At 37.0% G+C, this 16894-nt stretch overlaps 1 protein-coding gene across 13 annotated transcripts in view; it reads right to left on the reverse strand.

Moving 5' to 3' along the window:
* Positions 1 to 16894, reverse strand: part of FAM13B (family with sequence similarity 13 member B) — a 100608-nt gene that overhangs the window by 37712 nt on the left and 46002 nt on the right. The gene's annotated exons all lie outside the window — the stretch shown is intronic.

Below are 16894 nucleotides of genomic sequence, written 5' to 3' on the forward strand. Positions count from 1 at the left end.
CCAGATGTCCATTGGCAGACTAATGGATAAGAAAGCTGTGGTACATAAACACAATGGAATATTACTCAGCCATTAAAAAGAATGCATTTGAATCAGTTCTAATGAGGTGGATGAAACTGGAGCCTGTTATACACAGTGAAGTAAGTCAGAAAGAAAAAACACCAATACAGCATATTAACGCATATATAGGGAATTTAGAAAGATGGTAACGACAACCCTATATGCAAGACAGCAAAAGAGACACAGATGTAAAGAACAGTCTTTTGGACTCTGTGGGAGAAGGCAAGGGTGGGATGATTTGAGAGGGTAGCGTTACAACGTGTATATTATCATATGTGAGGCAAATCGCCGGTCTAGGTTTGATGCATGACACAGGAAGCTCAGGGCTGGTGCACTGGGATGACCCTGGGGGATGGGATGAGGAGGGAGGTGGGAGGGGGCTTCTGGATGGGGAACACATGTGTGCCCATGGCTGGCTGAGTCGTGTCGATGTTTGGCAAAAACCACTACAATATTGTAAAGTAATTAGCATCCAATTAAAATAAATAAATTAAAAAAAAAAAAACACAACCTACTATGTGACCCAGCAATTGTACTTTTGTGTATTTACTCAAAAGAAATGAAAGTTTAAGTCCATACAAAGACTTCTACAAGCATAGCAGCTTTATTCAAAACAGCCAAAAATAGTCATCAACTCCATTATAGGTTGACTGCATAAACAACCTATAGGTAATTGCATAAACAAAGTGTGGAATATCCCTACAATGGAATATACTTAGAATTTTTTAGAATAAGTCTTGAATAACTGACACATGCAATAATATGAATCTCAAAAAACATTATACAAAGCAAAAAGAGCAAGACACAAGAGTACCTACTCTATGAGATTCCATTTATATGAAATTCTAAAACAGGCAAAATTCTATGCCTATGTAGTGACAGAATGCAGATCAGCAATTGCTTGGGGCCAGAAATTGCAGGGAGAGAGCTGCAAGATCTAAAGCAGCAAGGGAAGAGACAGAAACAGTCTCTATCTTGACTGCTCTGGCTGTTAACAGATACATCAATGGCGCACATGGTAAAGAATCTGCCTACAGAGCAAAAGATCCGGGCTTGATCCCCGGGTCAAGAAGATCCAAGATCCTCTGGAGAAGGGAATGGCTACCCAACCCAGTATTCTTGCCTGAAGAATTCCACGGACAGAGGAGCCTGGCAGGCTACAGTCCATGGGATCGCAAAGAGTCAGACACAACTGAGCGACTATCAGCACTTATAAAATGAATACATTTTATTGTGTGAAAAATACATCTCAGAAAAGTCAATCTTCTAAGGAAAAAAGTCAGTAAGAGGAAAAAACTAATGTACAATAATCAAAGTTAGATAGTGGCTACCGTGGGAGGAGAGAGATTGGTAGCACTTGAGAAGGGACAGGAGCAAGAATTGTTGCTTCATTATGCTATGATTATACAAATATGATTATACAAATTTCAATTCATTGAGTAATTCAATGACCTTATGATTTGTGAACTTTTCTGTATGCATGTGATTCCTTAATGAAAAGAATCGTTTTTAAAAGTAAATTTAAATTAGTTTTATGAAAATACTCTGTAAAATGTGCCAACACAAAGTCTAACCAACATGAGGGAGAAAGAAGGTCTATCAGGTTAATATCATCAGGACTGTCTGTAGGAAACCAAATAAACACCATTTACCATGCATCCAATAATCTTCAGGTCTCCCTTAACACATCAGTAGCAAACTGCACAACTGCTTTATCAGACAACACTAACCATCCTGGTTTGGCACACATAACCTCTCTAGTTTAAAAAAAAAGTTTTTTTTAACTGCCAATATTTTGCTACTTTTCATGAATGAATTCAGTTCAGTTCAGTTGATCAGTCATGTCCAACTCTTTGTGACCCCATGGACTGCAGCACACCAGGTTTCCCTGTTGTTCGCCATCTCCCGGAGCCTGTTCAAACTCCTGTCCATCGAGTCAGTGATGCCATCCAACCATCTCATCCTCTGTCGTCCCCTTCTCCTCCTGCCTTCAATCTTGCCCAGCATCAGGGTCTTTTCCAATGAGTCTTCGAATCAGGTGGCCAAAGTACTGGAGCTTCAGCATCAGTCCTTCCAATGAATATTCAGGATTGATTTCCTTTAGGATTGACTGGTTGGATCTCCTTACTGTCCAAGGGACTCTCAAGAGTCTTCTCCAACATCACAGTTCAAAAGCATGAATTCTTCAGTGCTCAGCCTTCTTTATGGTCCAACTCTCATATCCATACATGATTACTAGAAAAACCATAGCTTTGACTAGACAGACCTTTGTTGGCTAAGTAATGTCTCTGCTTTTTGATATGCTGCCTAGGTTTGTCATAGCTCTTCTTCCAAGGAGCAAGTGTCTTTTAATTTCATGGCTGCAGTCACCATGTGCAGTGATTTTGGAGCCCAAAAAATTAAAGTCACTCACTGTTTCCCAATCCATGAAGGGATGGGACCAGATGCCATGATCTTCATTTTTTTAATGTTGAGTTTTAAACCAGCTTTTTCACTCTCCTCTTTGACTTTCATCAAAAGGCTCTTTAGTTCCTCTTCACTTTCTGCCATAAGGGTGGTGTCACCTGCATATCTGAGGTTATTGTTATTTCTCCTGGCAATCTTCATTCCAGATTGTGCTTCATCCAGGCCGGCATTTCACATGATGTACGCTGCATATAAGTTAAATACAGTGACATTATACAGCCCTGACGTGCTCCTTTTCCAATTTGGAACCAGTCCATTGTTCCATGTCCAGTTCTAACTGTTGCTTCTTGACCTGCATACAGATTTCTCAGAAGGCAGGTAAGGTAGACTGGTATTCCCTTCTCTTTCAGAATTTTCCACAGTTTGCTGTGATCCACACAGTCAAAGGCTTTCACATAGTCAATAAAGCAGAAGTAGATGTTTTTCTGGAACTCTCTTGCTTTTTCAATGATCCAATGGATGTTGGCAACTGGTTCTTCTGCCTTTTCTAAATCCAGCTTGAACATCTGGAAGTTCTTGGTTCACGTATTGTTGAAGCCTGGCTTGGAGAATTTTGAGCATTACTTTACTAGCATTTGAGATGAGTGCAACTGTGTTGTAGTTTGAACATTCTTTGGCATTGGAATGAAAACTGACCTTTTCCAGTCCTATGGCCACTGATGAGTGCTCCAAACTTGCTGCCATATTGAGTGCAGCACTTTCACAGCATCATCTTTTGGGATTTGAAGTAGCTCAGCTGGAATTCCTTCACCTCCACTAGCTTTGTTCGCAGTGATGCTTCCTAAGGCCCACTTGACTTCACATTCCAGGATGTCTGGTTCTAGGTGAGTGATCACACCATCATGGTTATTTGGGTCATTAAGATCTTTTTTGTATAGTTCTTCTGTGTATTCTAGCCACCTCTTCATAATATGTTCTGCTTCTGTTAGGTCTACACCGTTTCTGTCCTTTACTGTGCCCATCTTTGCATGAAATGTTCCCTTGGTATCTCTATAATTTTCTTGACAAGATCGCTAGTCTTTCCCATTCTATTGTTTTCCTCTATTTCTCTGCATTGATCACTTATAGGAAAACTTTCTTATCTCTCCTTGCTATTCTTTGGAGCTCTGCATTCAGATGCATTCTCCTTTCCCTTTTCTTTTCTCAGCTACTTGTAAGGCCTCCTCAGACAACCTTTTGCCTTTTTGGCATTTCTTTTTCTTGGGGATGGTTTTGATCACTGCCTCCTGTACAGTGTCACGAACCTTCATCCATTGTTTTTTAGGCACTCTGTCTATCAGATCTAATCCCTTGAATCTATTATTCATGAATGAATTATTCTTAGCGAAATGCTTTCATGCTGATACCCTCAAGTAAAGTACCTAATTTTTTTTATATTTAAATGAAATCATTTCATCATTTTCATTTCTGAAATCAGGAAAAGGTGGCGGGGGCGGGGGGGGGGGGCGGCAGGACGGGAATCACATATATGTGCACAAAGAACAGTGTAGCCATCAGTTTCTTCCTAGCAGTTTCAGATGAGCTGAAAGTTAGTGACTTTTGAAGAAAAAAAAAATACAAATATGGCAAATCAAGCTTTCCCCAAAGAGTGTTTAAATGTCAACTAGGCTATCAGATATTTTTCTGATATTCCACTATAATGGTGTGGTTGATTTTTCATTTTGATTATGAGTTGCTGTTTCATTATAAAAGTTAAATCTGGTATATTTTCCTCAGTAAGATGAGCACTCTCTAAGTTTAGTAAATTTGTGACCTATTTAGAAACACTCATTTTACTTTTAATACCTGTTATCCACTGACAAGTTGATGTCTGTTTATGTGAAGAAAATTTATAAATCTAACATCATTCTTGTCACCATTTAATTTGTCATTTCTGGTGAGCTCCTTCTTTAACTTACAACAAATTCTCAAAAAGTTCTAATTCTCAACTACTCACTCCATCAATCTGTTACTGAAGCCTTGTGCCATGTTTTACTTTTTCATAGCGCTTACATTGCTGTATTTTTCCAAATCCGCCATTGTTAGCCCTCTATTCATCCTCCCAGGAAAATTTTCTTCCTCTTTTTTATTAGGTTAGGTTATCAATAGAATACTAGTGCATACGTGCACAATAGACATTTCACAAAGAATCAAATAAAAGATAAAATAATCACTCAATACAATATCACTAATCATCAAGGAAATGCAAATCAAAACCACAAAGAGAAACCTCATACCTATCAGTATGGCTATCATCAAAAAGAATACAAATTAATTATCCTTCAATAAAAAATAAAATTAATTTTTTAAAAAAAGAATACACATTAACAAATGTTGGTGAGGATGTGGAGAAAAGGGAACCCAAGTATACTATTAGGGCTTCCCTGGTGGCTCAGTGGTAAAGAATCTGCCTGTCAATGCAGGAGATGTGGGTTCAATACCTGTGTTGGGAAGATCCCCTGAAGAAGGAAATGGCAACCCACTCAAGTATTCCTGCCTGGGAAATCCCATGGACAAAGGAGCCTGGCGGGATACAGTCTATGAGAATGCAAAAAAGTTGGACACAACTAAGTGACTAAACAACAGCAGCACACTGTTGGTGGGAATGTAAATTTGTGCAGCCACTATGGAAAACAGTATGGAGGCTTTCAAAAAACCTAAAAGTCAAAACTACCTTATGACCCAGAAATTCCACTCCTGGGTACATATCCAAAAAAAAAAAAAAACCACACTAATTTGAAAAGATACACAAACCCCAATATTCATAATAGCATTATCTACAATTGCCAAGATATGGAAGAAACCTAAAGGTTCATGAACAGATGAATGGATAAAGAAGCTGTGGTACATGTATACATACATACACACACATATATATAATGGAATCCTACTTAGTCATAAAAAAAGAACATATTTTGTCATCTGCAGCACATGAATAGATTAAGAGGGCATTATGCTAATTGAAATAAGTCATATAAACAAAGACAAATACTATTATGATATCGCTTATATGTAGAATATAAAAAATAATACAAAAGAATACATATATAAAATAAAAACAGACTCACAGACATAGAAAACAAACTTATGGTTATGAAAGGGGAAAGGGGGAGAACGGAGGGATAAATTAGGAGTATGGGATTAACAGATACACAACCCTACATATAAAACAGACAAACAACAAGGATTTACTGTATAGCACAGAGAACTATATTCAATATCTTGTAATAACCAGGAAAAAATCTGGACAAAAATATATATACATATAACTGAATCACTTTGCTGTACACTTGAAACACCATATTATAATCAACTATATGTCAATAAAAAAGTTTTTTAAATTTTACTGTATTTGCATAGTTATTTTTAAGAAATATCAGCAAATAAATATATAAAATGGACTAGGCTACACAGAGTCAATGTATAATTTTTAAACTACTAATGTTCATAAAGATTAGGAAACACAACATGAGAAAGTACATAAATTATGTGTGCAACCATGTTTCAAAAGGCTTATATTTAATAAATGTTTTTATAATTATACACATACACTAATAAAAGATTAAACTAGAATATGGGAGCTTTCTTAATACCCCTTAAACAGGGATGTAATCCATGGACCTCTTATATCAGACTCTCCTGAAGTGACAATGTTACTTTATTGGAAATTTGGACCCTATTCTAGACTTCAAATAACCACAAAACCAAAGTAAATAAGACAGTATAGTACTGGCACAAGAACAGACATATGGAATAGAAACAGACCCATGCCTGATTTAGAACAAAGGTGCCACCATAGAAAGCAGGGGAAAAAATAGTCTTTTCAAAAATGAGTACTGCAATAATGTGGTATCTAGAATGACAAGGGTAACTTAGCAACTGTCACACACTGCAGACAAATCAATCCCAGGTAGATTTCAGACCTAAACAAGGAAGGTGAAAGATACAACTTTTACAAGACAGGCGTATATAGCTAGGAAAAGATTTCTTAAACTGGCACAAAGAGCATTAACCACAGGAAAAGAATGGATAAAGAAGATGTGGTACATGTATACATACATACACACATGTATAATGGAATCCTACTTAGCCATAAAATAAAGAACAGAATTTTGCCAGAATTTTTTATCTACAATTATAATTGGGAATTATTCATCAGAAGGCACAATATGAGAAGGAAAAGGTAAAACACAATGAGAAAAATACATTTACAACACTTATTTTTTAAGGGCTCCTGAAAAGGGCTCCTTTTGCAGTAAGAAAGAAAAGTCAATAAAAAATAGAAAAGATACTTAGCCAGGCACCTCACAAATATGAAAAGGGGATTAATCTTATTAAAATGACAATGAAATACTCAATGTGAAGCAATGGGAATGCTTACACACTGTTAATGAGAATGTGAACTGGAAAAGCACCATGAAAAACAATTCAGCAATAGTTACTCAAGTTTAAAGACAGTAAATGTGCATGCATGTACCAGAAGATGTGTACTACAATGCACATAGCATGTTACTCACAATTGTCAAAAATAAAAATGATCTAATTGCCCAGCAACAGTAAATTGGATCACTGTGGTGTAATCATATAATGGAATACTTTACAGCAATGAAATGAATAAAGCACAGTGACATGTGACCACATAGAGAAATCTCTCATAAAATGTTCAGTGAAAGAAGCTGCATCAAGAAAACACATAGAGCAAGATATAATTTTCATGAAGCACCAAAATATATAAAAAAGTAAGGAGATCATGATTGCGCGAGCTACTGGGGTGCTTTCAGTGTTTATTTCCAACTCTAGAATATTTGAATACTTGCTTTTTACTAACCTGTTTTGATATACATTTCTGTACGTATGATTTCTTTCCCAGTTCAAAAAAAGAGCTTTAAGAAAGGAGATTCTTCAGTTCCTCTCCAAACCTGAGGTAGGACCTCAGAGTTTTTATTTTTAAGAAGCATCAGTGATGATTCTTATCCATAATAACAAATGTAAGAAACACTGGCCAAGAGCTATCTAGCCTCTCAAAAGATTAAACTTTAATCATATTTTCAACCTATCCAAAGAAGTCAAACAGAAAAAAAGTTCTAATGGTCTTAAATTTGGTGGGTAGGCAGAGGATTTGATCTTTCAATTTCCTATCCTTTTTAAATGCTACTGGAATTAAAATGTATGTAAAAATATTCATCAGCAAGTCAGAATATTAGAATGAAAGTAAACATTCTTTGGCCCTGAAGAACAGGCTAGGACAATCAAATAAATAGCTATTTTCAGTAGGAACCTTCTCCCTAACAAAAAGCTACAGTAAACAAATCAAATACATAGATTTTGTACTGAATGAGTCAGACAGGCTACAAAGTTGACTGTAAAACTGTTTTCAAAATTCCTGAAGGGCAAAGGACTGATTTAGTTTTCATATTTCAAATAATTTAACTATTCTTTATTTTCAAATTTTTCTCAAGTTCTGTGGGGAATAAAGTACTTATGTACAAACCAAAGCTAACACAAACCTATGGCTAAAAAAGAAAACGATTTTTTGGCTATGCATCTGCAGCAGAATCAAAATAATGTTAAGTAGGTGAATTCAAGAATGGTGAATTCTGATTAATAAAGATACACAAAGAATAAATGCTGACAAATTCAAGGTCAAATTACTTAGGTACTATAGACAGATGCCATTAAGACCACTTAAAAATCTCTTTTCATTAAACCACCAGACAAGGAATATCAGACAAAAAGGACAAACAATAAATCACAAAAGTCACACGTATTTGAGGCTACAACTAAGTGTAATGTTGAAGACTGTAGTGATTCCCTGACCTTTTTCTCCCTTCCGCTGTGAACTCTATTTTAAAATCTGTCTAGAATCACAGGACATTCTTGAGAATATAAAATCAATCTTGCAGCCATTTATTCCAATTACTAATTGTTTGTAATCAAATACAATTATCATAGGGAACTACTATTATTTTAATTTCCCAACTGCAAATACTTAATATTACAAATAATACTTCAATAAAAGTATTGACGCTCTGCTTCAATTAAATCTGATAAAAGATCACTTTACCTGTGTAACAGAGCCTTGCAAGCCATTCTGAACACTGTGGCATATCCTAACAAAAACATCAAGTAAAGCGACTTCAAATACCATAAACGATGGTGATGGGCTTACAAAAATTGCTGAGCAATCAGAGCTGCAGTCTAAACTGAAGCAGGCTGCAACATGAGGTCACTACTGACAAGGACCCAATCAATAGTCCACAAATTTTTTCCCAAGTACTATGCAACTCAGTGGGAGGTAGGGAAAGGGGGACAAAATTCTGAATCTGGCTTATTCTATAAAAATATTTAAGCATAACCTACTATAAAGCAGGGGGGAAAGTCTGTTTGTTTTCATTAATCACTACTATATCAAGAGCTATAAATTATGACAAATATGACATTGCTAAAACAGATGAATGATAGAGAACTATTATTACTCATTATCCAAATCAGAAAGGCATTAATGGTTAATTTTTACAACTTAAAATTAGGGTGATTTCCAGATAATTTATGCCAGAGCCCCACTAAATGACTATTTCAAAAACTGTAGTTTTGGAAAGTAAACATATAAAACAAAACAAAAGCCACATATTCCTTTCCAATCAACAGCAAAATCCATTTCTTCACTTTCCCCATCAATTTGGGAATACCCTATACCTATGACAACAGTAAACTGAAAAGATTCCTCACTATTAGAAAGTCAGTAAGTTATAACAACCACAAGTCTTTAAAATGCCAAATGTATCATTTTCAGGGCAACAGGAAGGAGGAAGAGAACCTGTGTGGTTCTTATTATGCGCTGAAACTTCAAAAAATGTTTTACTTTAACAATTTATCTTATTCACCCAAAGCATAAATGTTCCACCCAACATTTCTGACACTCCCACCCAAGTACATTTTCTTCCTCTTGTCACTTTTAAGTGGAACCTAGATAGTGAAAATGTGGTGAAATGATTACCAATTATTTACTGGACTTAAAGGAAAAAGTTACTACTACATTTCTTGTGCACCTATAATCAGCTGAAGGGGCATTTCTTCAACAACAGAAAAGTGTTAGTTGCTAAGTTGTGTTCAATTTTTGCGACCCCATGGACTGTATTCTGCCAGGCTCCTCTGTCCATGGGATTTCAACATATAAGGTATCCACAGAATGAAGTGCAAACCAGTCTCAAACCCCTCAACCTGGAATTCTTCCTTAACCACTACATCTTCTTTCCTGCATCACACCTAAAATCAAACCATCATAAACTAATGAGCTCACAAAAATGAAGCCCTAGCACCAACAGCACATGCAGGAGAGCATCAAACTTTTTATTCTTTCTAAATTCCAAGTTTTAACAAGGCATTAAAAGTACAATTTTAAATGAACTTTATAATAATGCCAATTAGCTGGTTTTTTGATTTGCAGTTCTAGAAGCAATATAAATTAAAAGTTAACTAACCTCAAGCCAAAATAAACCTTTACAATACAGTCTAGGAAATAAGACTGTGAAAAGCACAGTGAAAATAAAGAACTCTTTCAACTCTCTATTTTCTCTCTAAATTTTTAAAAGGTAAAGATTCCCCTACCATTTGTATATCTAAATAAAGCCAAGTAGTAGATAAACGTGTGAATATGAAGCAATCATTTTTCATCTACAGATACAACACACTTTAGAAACAAGCTTGGGATTTCCTTGTACTTCATGGGTAAGACTGAGCCTCAGAAGTAACCAAAACTTGTGCTTTTTGTGTAACCTAGGTTCAGTTCAGTTCAGTCGCTCAGTCATGTCCGACTCTTTGCGACCCCGTGAATCGCAGCACACCAGGCCTCCCTGTCCATCACCCATACCCTAAATCCCACCCTTTTTTCCACTCTGCACTTGGCTCAATCTTAACAAAATATGGCTAGTGGCAAACAATGTATAGAAATAACAGATGCATAAATAAGTCACTCAGTACAATCCATACACAAATATTTAAACCAAGTAGTAGATAATATTTAAACTGGTTCTGTAAGGGTGGTCTGTGAAACCAAAGATCAAAACTGTTTTTTCATAACATTTCACTGTGCTGATACTTGCATGATGATGCAAAATCAATGGCAGAAAAAAACTGCTTTGGGTCTTAGCACAAGTTCAGGCAAGTGGGACCAAACAAACCATGCCCAGTGCATTCCTCATCATTGCTCAGTTGCAATCTCTTTTTAAAAGGAGCAAGTCCTTGATGAAGAAGTAATACATATTATTAATTATATCTCAGCCCTTGAATATACTTCTTTTTAATATGTGGTGTGACAAATAGGAAGTACACACAAAGCAAATTCTGTTGCACAGCTCGGTACGAGGCTTGTCTTGTCTGAGTTGAGAGTTTAACTTTTAGCATGAAACACTCATTTTTATTGAAAGATAGACTGACAGATTACAGTTATTCCAACTTGAATATCTGGTAGAAGTTTTCTCAAAAATGAGCAAGACTAACAGAACTATTAAAATTTGGGTTTTCCAGCAAAAATTAGAATTCTGGAAAATTTGTATCATCCACCAGAAGCTTAATAGCATACTAATACTTAAAGATACTTTTTATATAATCAGTGGTGATATTAAAGAATATATATTTTGATATAATGCAACAAACAAATATATATATCACTATGTGGAAGCTCTGAATAACTCAGTAAGGCAGTATTTTTCAAAATACCAATATCAGTTTAGTACAGTTCAGTCGCTCAGTCGTGTCCAACTCTTTGCAACCCCATGAATCGCAGCACGCCAGGCCTCCCTGTCCATCACAGGGATTTCAGCTGAATTTCTGCTGAAGCCTGGCTTGGAGAATTTTGAGCATTACTTTACCAGCATGTGAGATGAGTGCAATTGTGCATTCTTTGCACAAAAAGGAACATTCTTTGGCAGTGCCTTTCTTAGGGATTGGAATGAAAACTGACCTTTTCCAGTCCTATGGCCACTGATGAGTGTTCCCAATTTGCTTGCATACTGAGTGCAGCAGTTTCACAGCATCATCTTTCAGGATTTGAAATAGCTCAACTGGAATTCCATTACCTCCGCTAGCTTTGTTCGTAGTGATACTTTCTAAGGCCCACTTGACTTCACATTCCAGGATGTCTGGCTCTAGGTCAGTGATCACACCATCGTGATTATCTGGGTCATTAAGATCTTTTTTGTACAGTTCTTCTGTGTATTCTTGCCACCTCTTATTAGTATCTTCTGCTTCTGTTAGGTCCATTTCTGTCCTTTATCAAGCCCATCTTTGCAGGAAATGTTCCCTTGGTATCTCTAATTTTCTTAAAGAGATCTCTAGTCTTTCCCATTCTGTTGGTTTTCCTCTATTTCTTTGCAATGATCGCTGAGGAAGGCTTTTTTTTAATCTCTCCTTGCTATTCTTTGGAACTCTGCATTCAGATGGAAATATCTTTCCTTTTCTCCTTTGCTTTTCACTTCTCTTCTTTTCACAGCTATTTGTAAGGCCTCCTCAGACCAATATACCATATTACAAAATCAAGCATGGCTGAAAGGTTCTCTCAAAGTACAGGAGAGACCAGCGGATCAGAGTATGAAAAATTCAGATATGCTTTCAGGTTCCACATTACAAATAACCTTTAAAAAACTACAACTTACTGAGTTTTGGAGTACTGTCAAAGAAGAATATCCACAATTATCTGAAAAGGCTATAAAAATTCTCTACCTTTTTCCAGCTACCTGCTTATATAATGCTAGATTTTCTTCACATACTTCAACCAAAATAACAGATGTTCAGTTCAGTTCAGTCACTCAGTCGTGTCCAACTCCTTGCAACCCCATGAACTGCAGCATGCCAGGCCTCCCTGTCCATCACCAACTCCCGGAGTCCACCCAAACGCAATGTCCATTGTGTCGGTGATGGCAACCAACCATCTCATCCTCTGTTGTCCCCTTCTCCTCTGGCCCTCAATTTTTCCCAGCATCAGGGTCTTTTCAAATGAGTCAGCTCTCCACATCAGGTGGCCAAAGTATTGGAGTTTCAGATGGCAACAAATTAAATGCTAAAGAAAATGTGAGAATCTAGCTACCATCTATCAACTTAGACAGGAAAAAAATTTGTAAAAATATAAACAACGCCAGTAAAAAATTTCTCACTAAAAACTTTTGGAAGATTCTGAAAAAGCTACTTTTGATTAAAAAGTTTTACATTAACATGTAATGAGTTTATTACTACTTCAAGAAATTTCTCAGTTTTGGTTCCCAAAAGAGTAAATGCCAATAGCTATAACCCACAGTAACAATTCTTTGTGGTCCACAAACTAAACCAAAAAGTCTGAGAATCAATAACTTAAAACTAACAAAGGAGGAGAAATCTATCAACAACAACAACCTGTTAGATCATAAAGAGCTGTATTTCAGCTACAAATACTAAGCATCTTTCAAAGTACAACTCAACAAAAAACACATCCAGAAGTTTATGCTGTTTTAATTTATAATATGGTAAATATCCAAAGGTATAAAATCAACATTAACAAAAGTCTTCAGAATCCTTAATAATTTGTAACAGTGTAACATCTGAAACCAAAATGTTTAAGAATTGCTCAACTGTCACTTAATGTTTATTTCCCTGAGGTCTCTAACCTATCCTTCCCACAGAAATACAAAGTAGGCTACCTAATTTTTCCATAAAATATTTGTAAGCTACCTCAGAGGAAAACTCAAAGAGAAACTTTAATGGGCTTCACTGGTGGTCTACTGGTTAAGAATCCATCTGTCAATGCAGGGGACACGGGTTTGATCCCTGGTCCAGGAAGATCCCACAAGCCATGGAGCAACTAAGCCCATGGGCCACAACTACTGGACCAGTGCCCTAGAGCCCTCAAACCACTACTACTGAGCCCACGGACCTCAACTACTGAGCCCACATGCCTAGAGTCCATGCTCTGCATAAGAGAAGCCATTGCAATGAGAAGACTACACATCGCAATAAAGAGTAGCCCCTGCTCACAACTAGAGAAAGCCTATATGCAGCAACAAAGACCCAGCAAAGTCAAAATACATAAATCTTAAGGGGAAAAAAAAAGACACAAGACATTAAGTTAGCAAAAGTTCAATCACTAGTTTCATGCAACACAGTATCCATTAATTCCCTAAAATGAATTTATTAAGAGATCCTTATTTTCTAGGTTCTGTGCATTCTAGGATATTTCTTGCCTACCTTTCTTTCATCAAAGGTGAATGTATTTTTGTATATGTATGGCTGTGTCCCTTAGCTGTTCACCTGTAACTATTACAATATTGTTAATCGGCTATCAGTTCAGTTCAGTTCAGTCGTTCAGTCGTATCCAACTCTGCAACCCCATGAATCGCAGCACGCCAGGCCTCCCTGTCCATCACAAACTCCCGGAGTTTACTCAAACTCATGTCCATCGAGTCGATGATGCCATCCAGCCATCTCATAGCTCTGTTGTCCCCTTCTCCTCCTGCCCCCAATCCCTCCCAGCATCAGGGTCTTTTCCAATGAGTCAACTTTTCGCATCAGGTGGCCAAAGTACTGGAGTTTCAGCTTCAGCATCAGTCCTTCCAATGAACACCCAGGACTGATCTCCTTTAGGATGGACTGGTTGGATCTCCTTGCAGTCCAAGGGACTCTCAAGAGTCTTCTCCAACACCACAGTTCAAAGGCATCAATTTTTCAGCGCTCAGCTTTCTTTATAGTCCAACTCTCACATCCATACATGATTACTGGAAAAACCATAGCCTTGACTAGACGGACCTTTGTTGGCAAAGTAATGTCTCTGCTTTTTAATATGCTGTCTAGGTTGGTCATAACTTTCCTTCCAAGGAGTAAGTGTCTTTTAATTTCATGGCTGCAATCACCATCTGCAGTGATTTTGGAGCCCCCCAAAATAAAGTCTGACACTGCTTCCACTGTTTCCCCATCTATTTGCCATGAAGTGATGGGACCAGATGCCATGATCTTAGTTTTCTGAATGTTGAGCTTTAAGCCAACTTTTTCACTCTCCTCTTTCACTTTCATCAAGAGGCTCTTTAGTTCTTCGCTTTCTGCCATAAGGGTGGTGTCATCTGCATATCTGAGGTTATTGATATTTCTCCCAGCAATCTTGATTCCAGCTTGTGGTCATTCAGTTCAGCATTTCTCATGATGTACTCTGCATATAAGTTAAATAAGCAGGGTGACAATATACAGCCTTGATGTACTCCTATTCCTATTTGCAACCAGTCTGTTGGTCCATGTCCAGTTCTAACTGTTGCCTCCTGACCTGTATACAGACTTCTCAAGAGGCAGGTAAGGTGGTCTGGTATTCCCATCTCTTTCAGAATTTTCCACAGTTTATTGTGACCCACACAGTCAAAGGCTTTGGCACAGTCAATAAAGCAGAAATAGATGTTTTTCTGGAACTCTCTTGCTTTTTCGATGATCCAGTGGATGTTGGCAATTTGATCTCTGGTTCTTCTGCCTTTTCTAAAACCAGCTTGAACATCTGAAAGTTCACGTATTGCTGAAGCCTGGCTTAGAGAATTTTGAGCATTACTGTACTAGTGTGTGAGATGAGTGCAATTGTGCGGTAGTGTGAGCATTCTTTGAGATTGCCTTTCTTTAGGATTGGAATGAAAACTGACTATACCCCAATGCGAAACTAAAAAAAAAAAGTTTTTTAAGGTGAATGTATTCTTTGCCTTTACGCACTCAATCAGCCAAAACTAAAATATTAATGTATAAATATTAACTGAAATTTATAGAGATTAGCACTAAATCTACACATCTATTTGTGTTGCCTGATACCCCTAACCCTTTCTTTTGGTATTAGCCCCATTTTTCTGTGGCAAACTAGTTCTTCCCTCCATCCAGTGCTCCTGATACATGAATAAATTACAATGACTCACCTCTACCCTGGTTGGGGAATGGACACAGGATCCAATTTATGTCAGATCCTCTCCCTTGCCACCTGACAGGAATCTGATCTTAAGCAGAATGATAGATCGAAGGAAGTAGTTTGAAATCTCACAGCAACAGCCACATGCTGAAGAGATTCTTCCATGATCCTTTTATACTAAATTCGCTAGAGCTCCCATGTTCTTCTCTGTGCTTTTCCTTTCAAATCTGGTACCTATCCAGCATTCGTCTATTAAATTATCTTTCTTTCCATTAGCCAAGATCTGTTTCTATGACTTGCAATTAAGGAATCCTGACTATCCTCAAATCTCCAATGACTCCATCTAAAAATGGCTGTGTTGGAGGGAAGGAGGATCCTCTACAAAGCTAGACAGATGATCCAAAAAAAAAGAAACTATTAGCAGCATGCATTTCAAACAATATTTAACCTTGCTGGTAAACAAATAATATATCTAATGAATTTACCTCTCTAAATGAGCACTATCTGAAAGAAATTTTTACAGTGATAGAACTGCTGCTCTATATCTGCACTGTCCATTATGGTAGCCACTCATCACATATGGCTACTGGGCACTTGAAATGTGACTAGCACAACCGTGGAGATTTTTTTCAATTTTATTTAAGTTTAAATTTAAATAGCCACATGGAGCTAGTGGTTACATTATTGGAGAGCATAACTCTAAGAAAATAAAGAACACCAGTCTAAATCTATTGTTTTCAGGTGCTCAGGAAAATACTGCGAACAGTAATGAAAACTGAGACAAGTATTTTAAGCAGTCTGGAAATACTTATCAATAGTCACAGAAAAATTTTCTCTTTCAGCCTAACGAATTTTCCAAATTTATTTAGAAAAAGTCAAAAGAAGGAGAAAAAGACCTAAGAACAAAAGCTGTAGAGTAAGCTGAATAACTCAAAGATCAGAAAAAAGAAAGTAAACACATAATTAAGGCATAGCTATATACTTTTAACATATAGCTTATAAGTATTTTCATATATATCTAACATAGAATTAAGAATATCATGTAAAAAAAAAAGTACAAACAAAAAACTATACCAGGGGCAAAAAGGTGAAATGGAGGAGAAAATGGCAACCTACTCCAGTATTCTTGCCTGAGAAATTCCAAATTCCAAGGACAGAGGAGCTTGGAGGGCTACAGTCCATGGGGTCTTAAGAGTTGGACACGACTTAGCAACTAAACCACCACCAAAAAGGTGAATAAATATGTTAATATACCAAAATTATCTTCATGTCTGAAGAAACTGTTAACTAATATAAAAATATAGAGTCCCAAAGAGAAATTTAATAGTGGTATTTAGAAGTATGGGCTTCCATGGTGGCTCAGTGGTAAAGAATCCGCCTATAATGAAGGAGACGTGGGCTCTATCCCTGGGTTGGAAAGATCCCCTAGAGAAGGAAATGGCAACCTGCTCCAGTATTCTTGCCTGAGAAATATCATAGACAGAGGAGCCTGAC

This window comes from Dama dama, chromosome 9, assembly GCF_033118175.1.
Source record: "Dama dama isolate Ldn47 chromosome 9, ASM3311817v1, whole genome shotgun sequence".
In the NCBI taxonomy this organism is placed as follows: domain Eukaryota; kingdom Metazoa; phylum Chordata; class Mammalia; order Artiodactyla; family Cervidae; genus Dama; species Dama dama.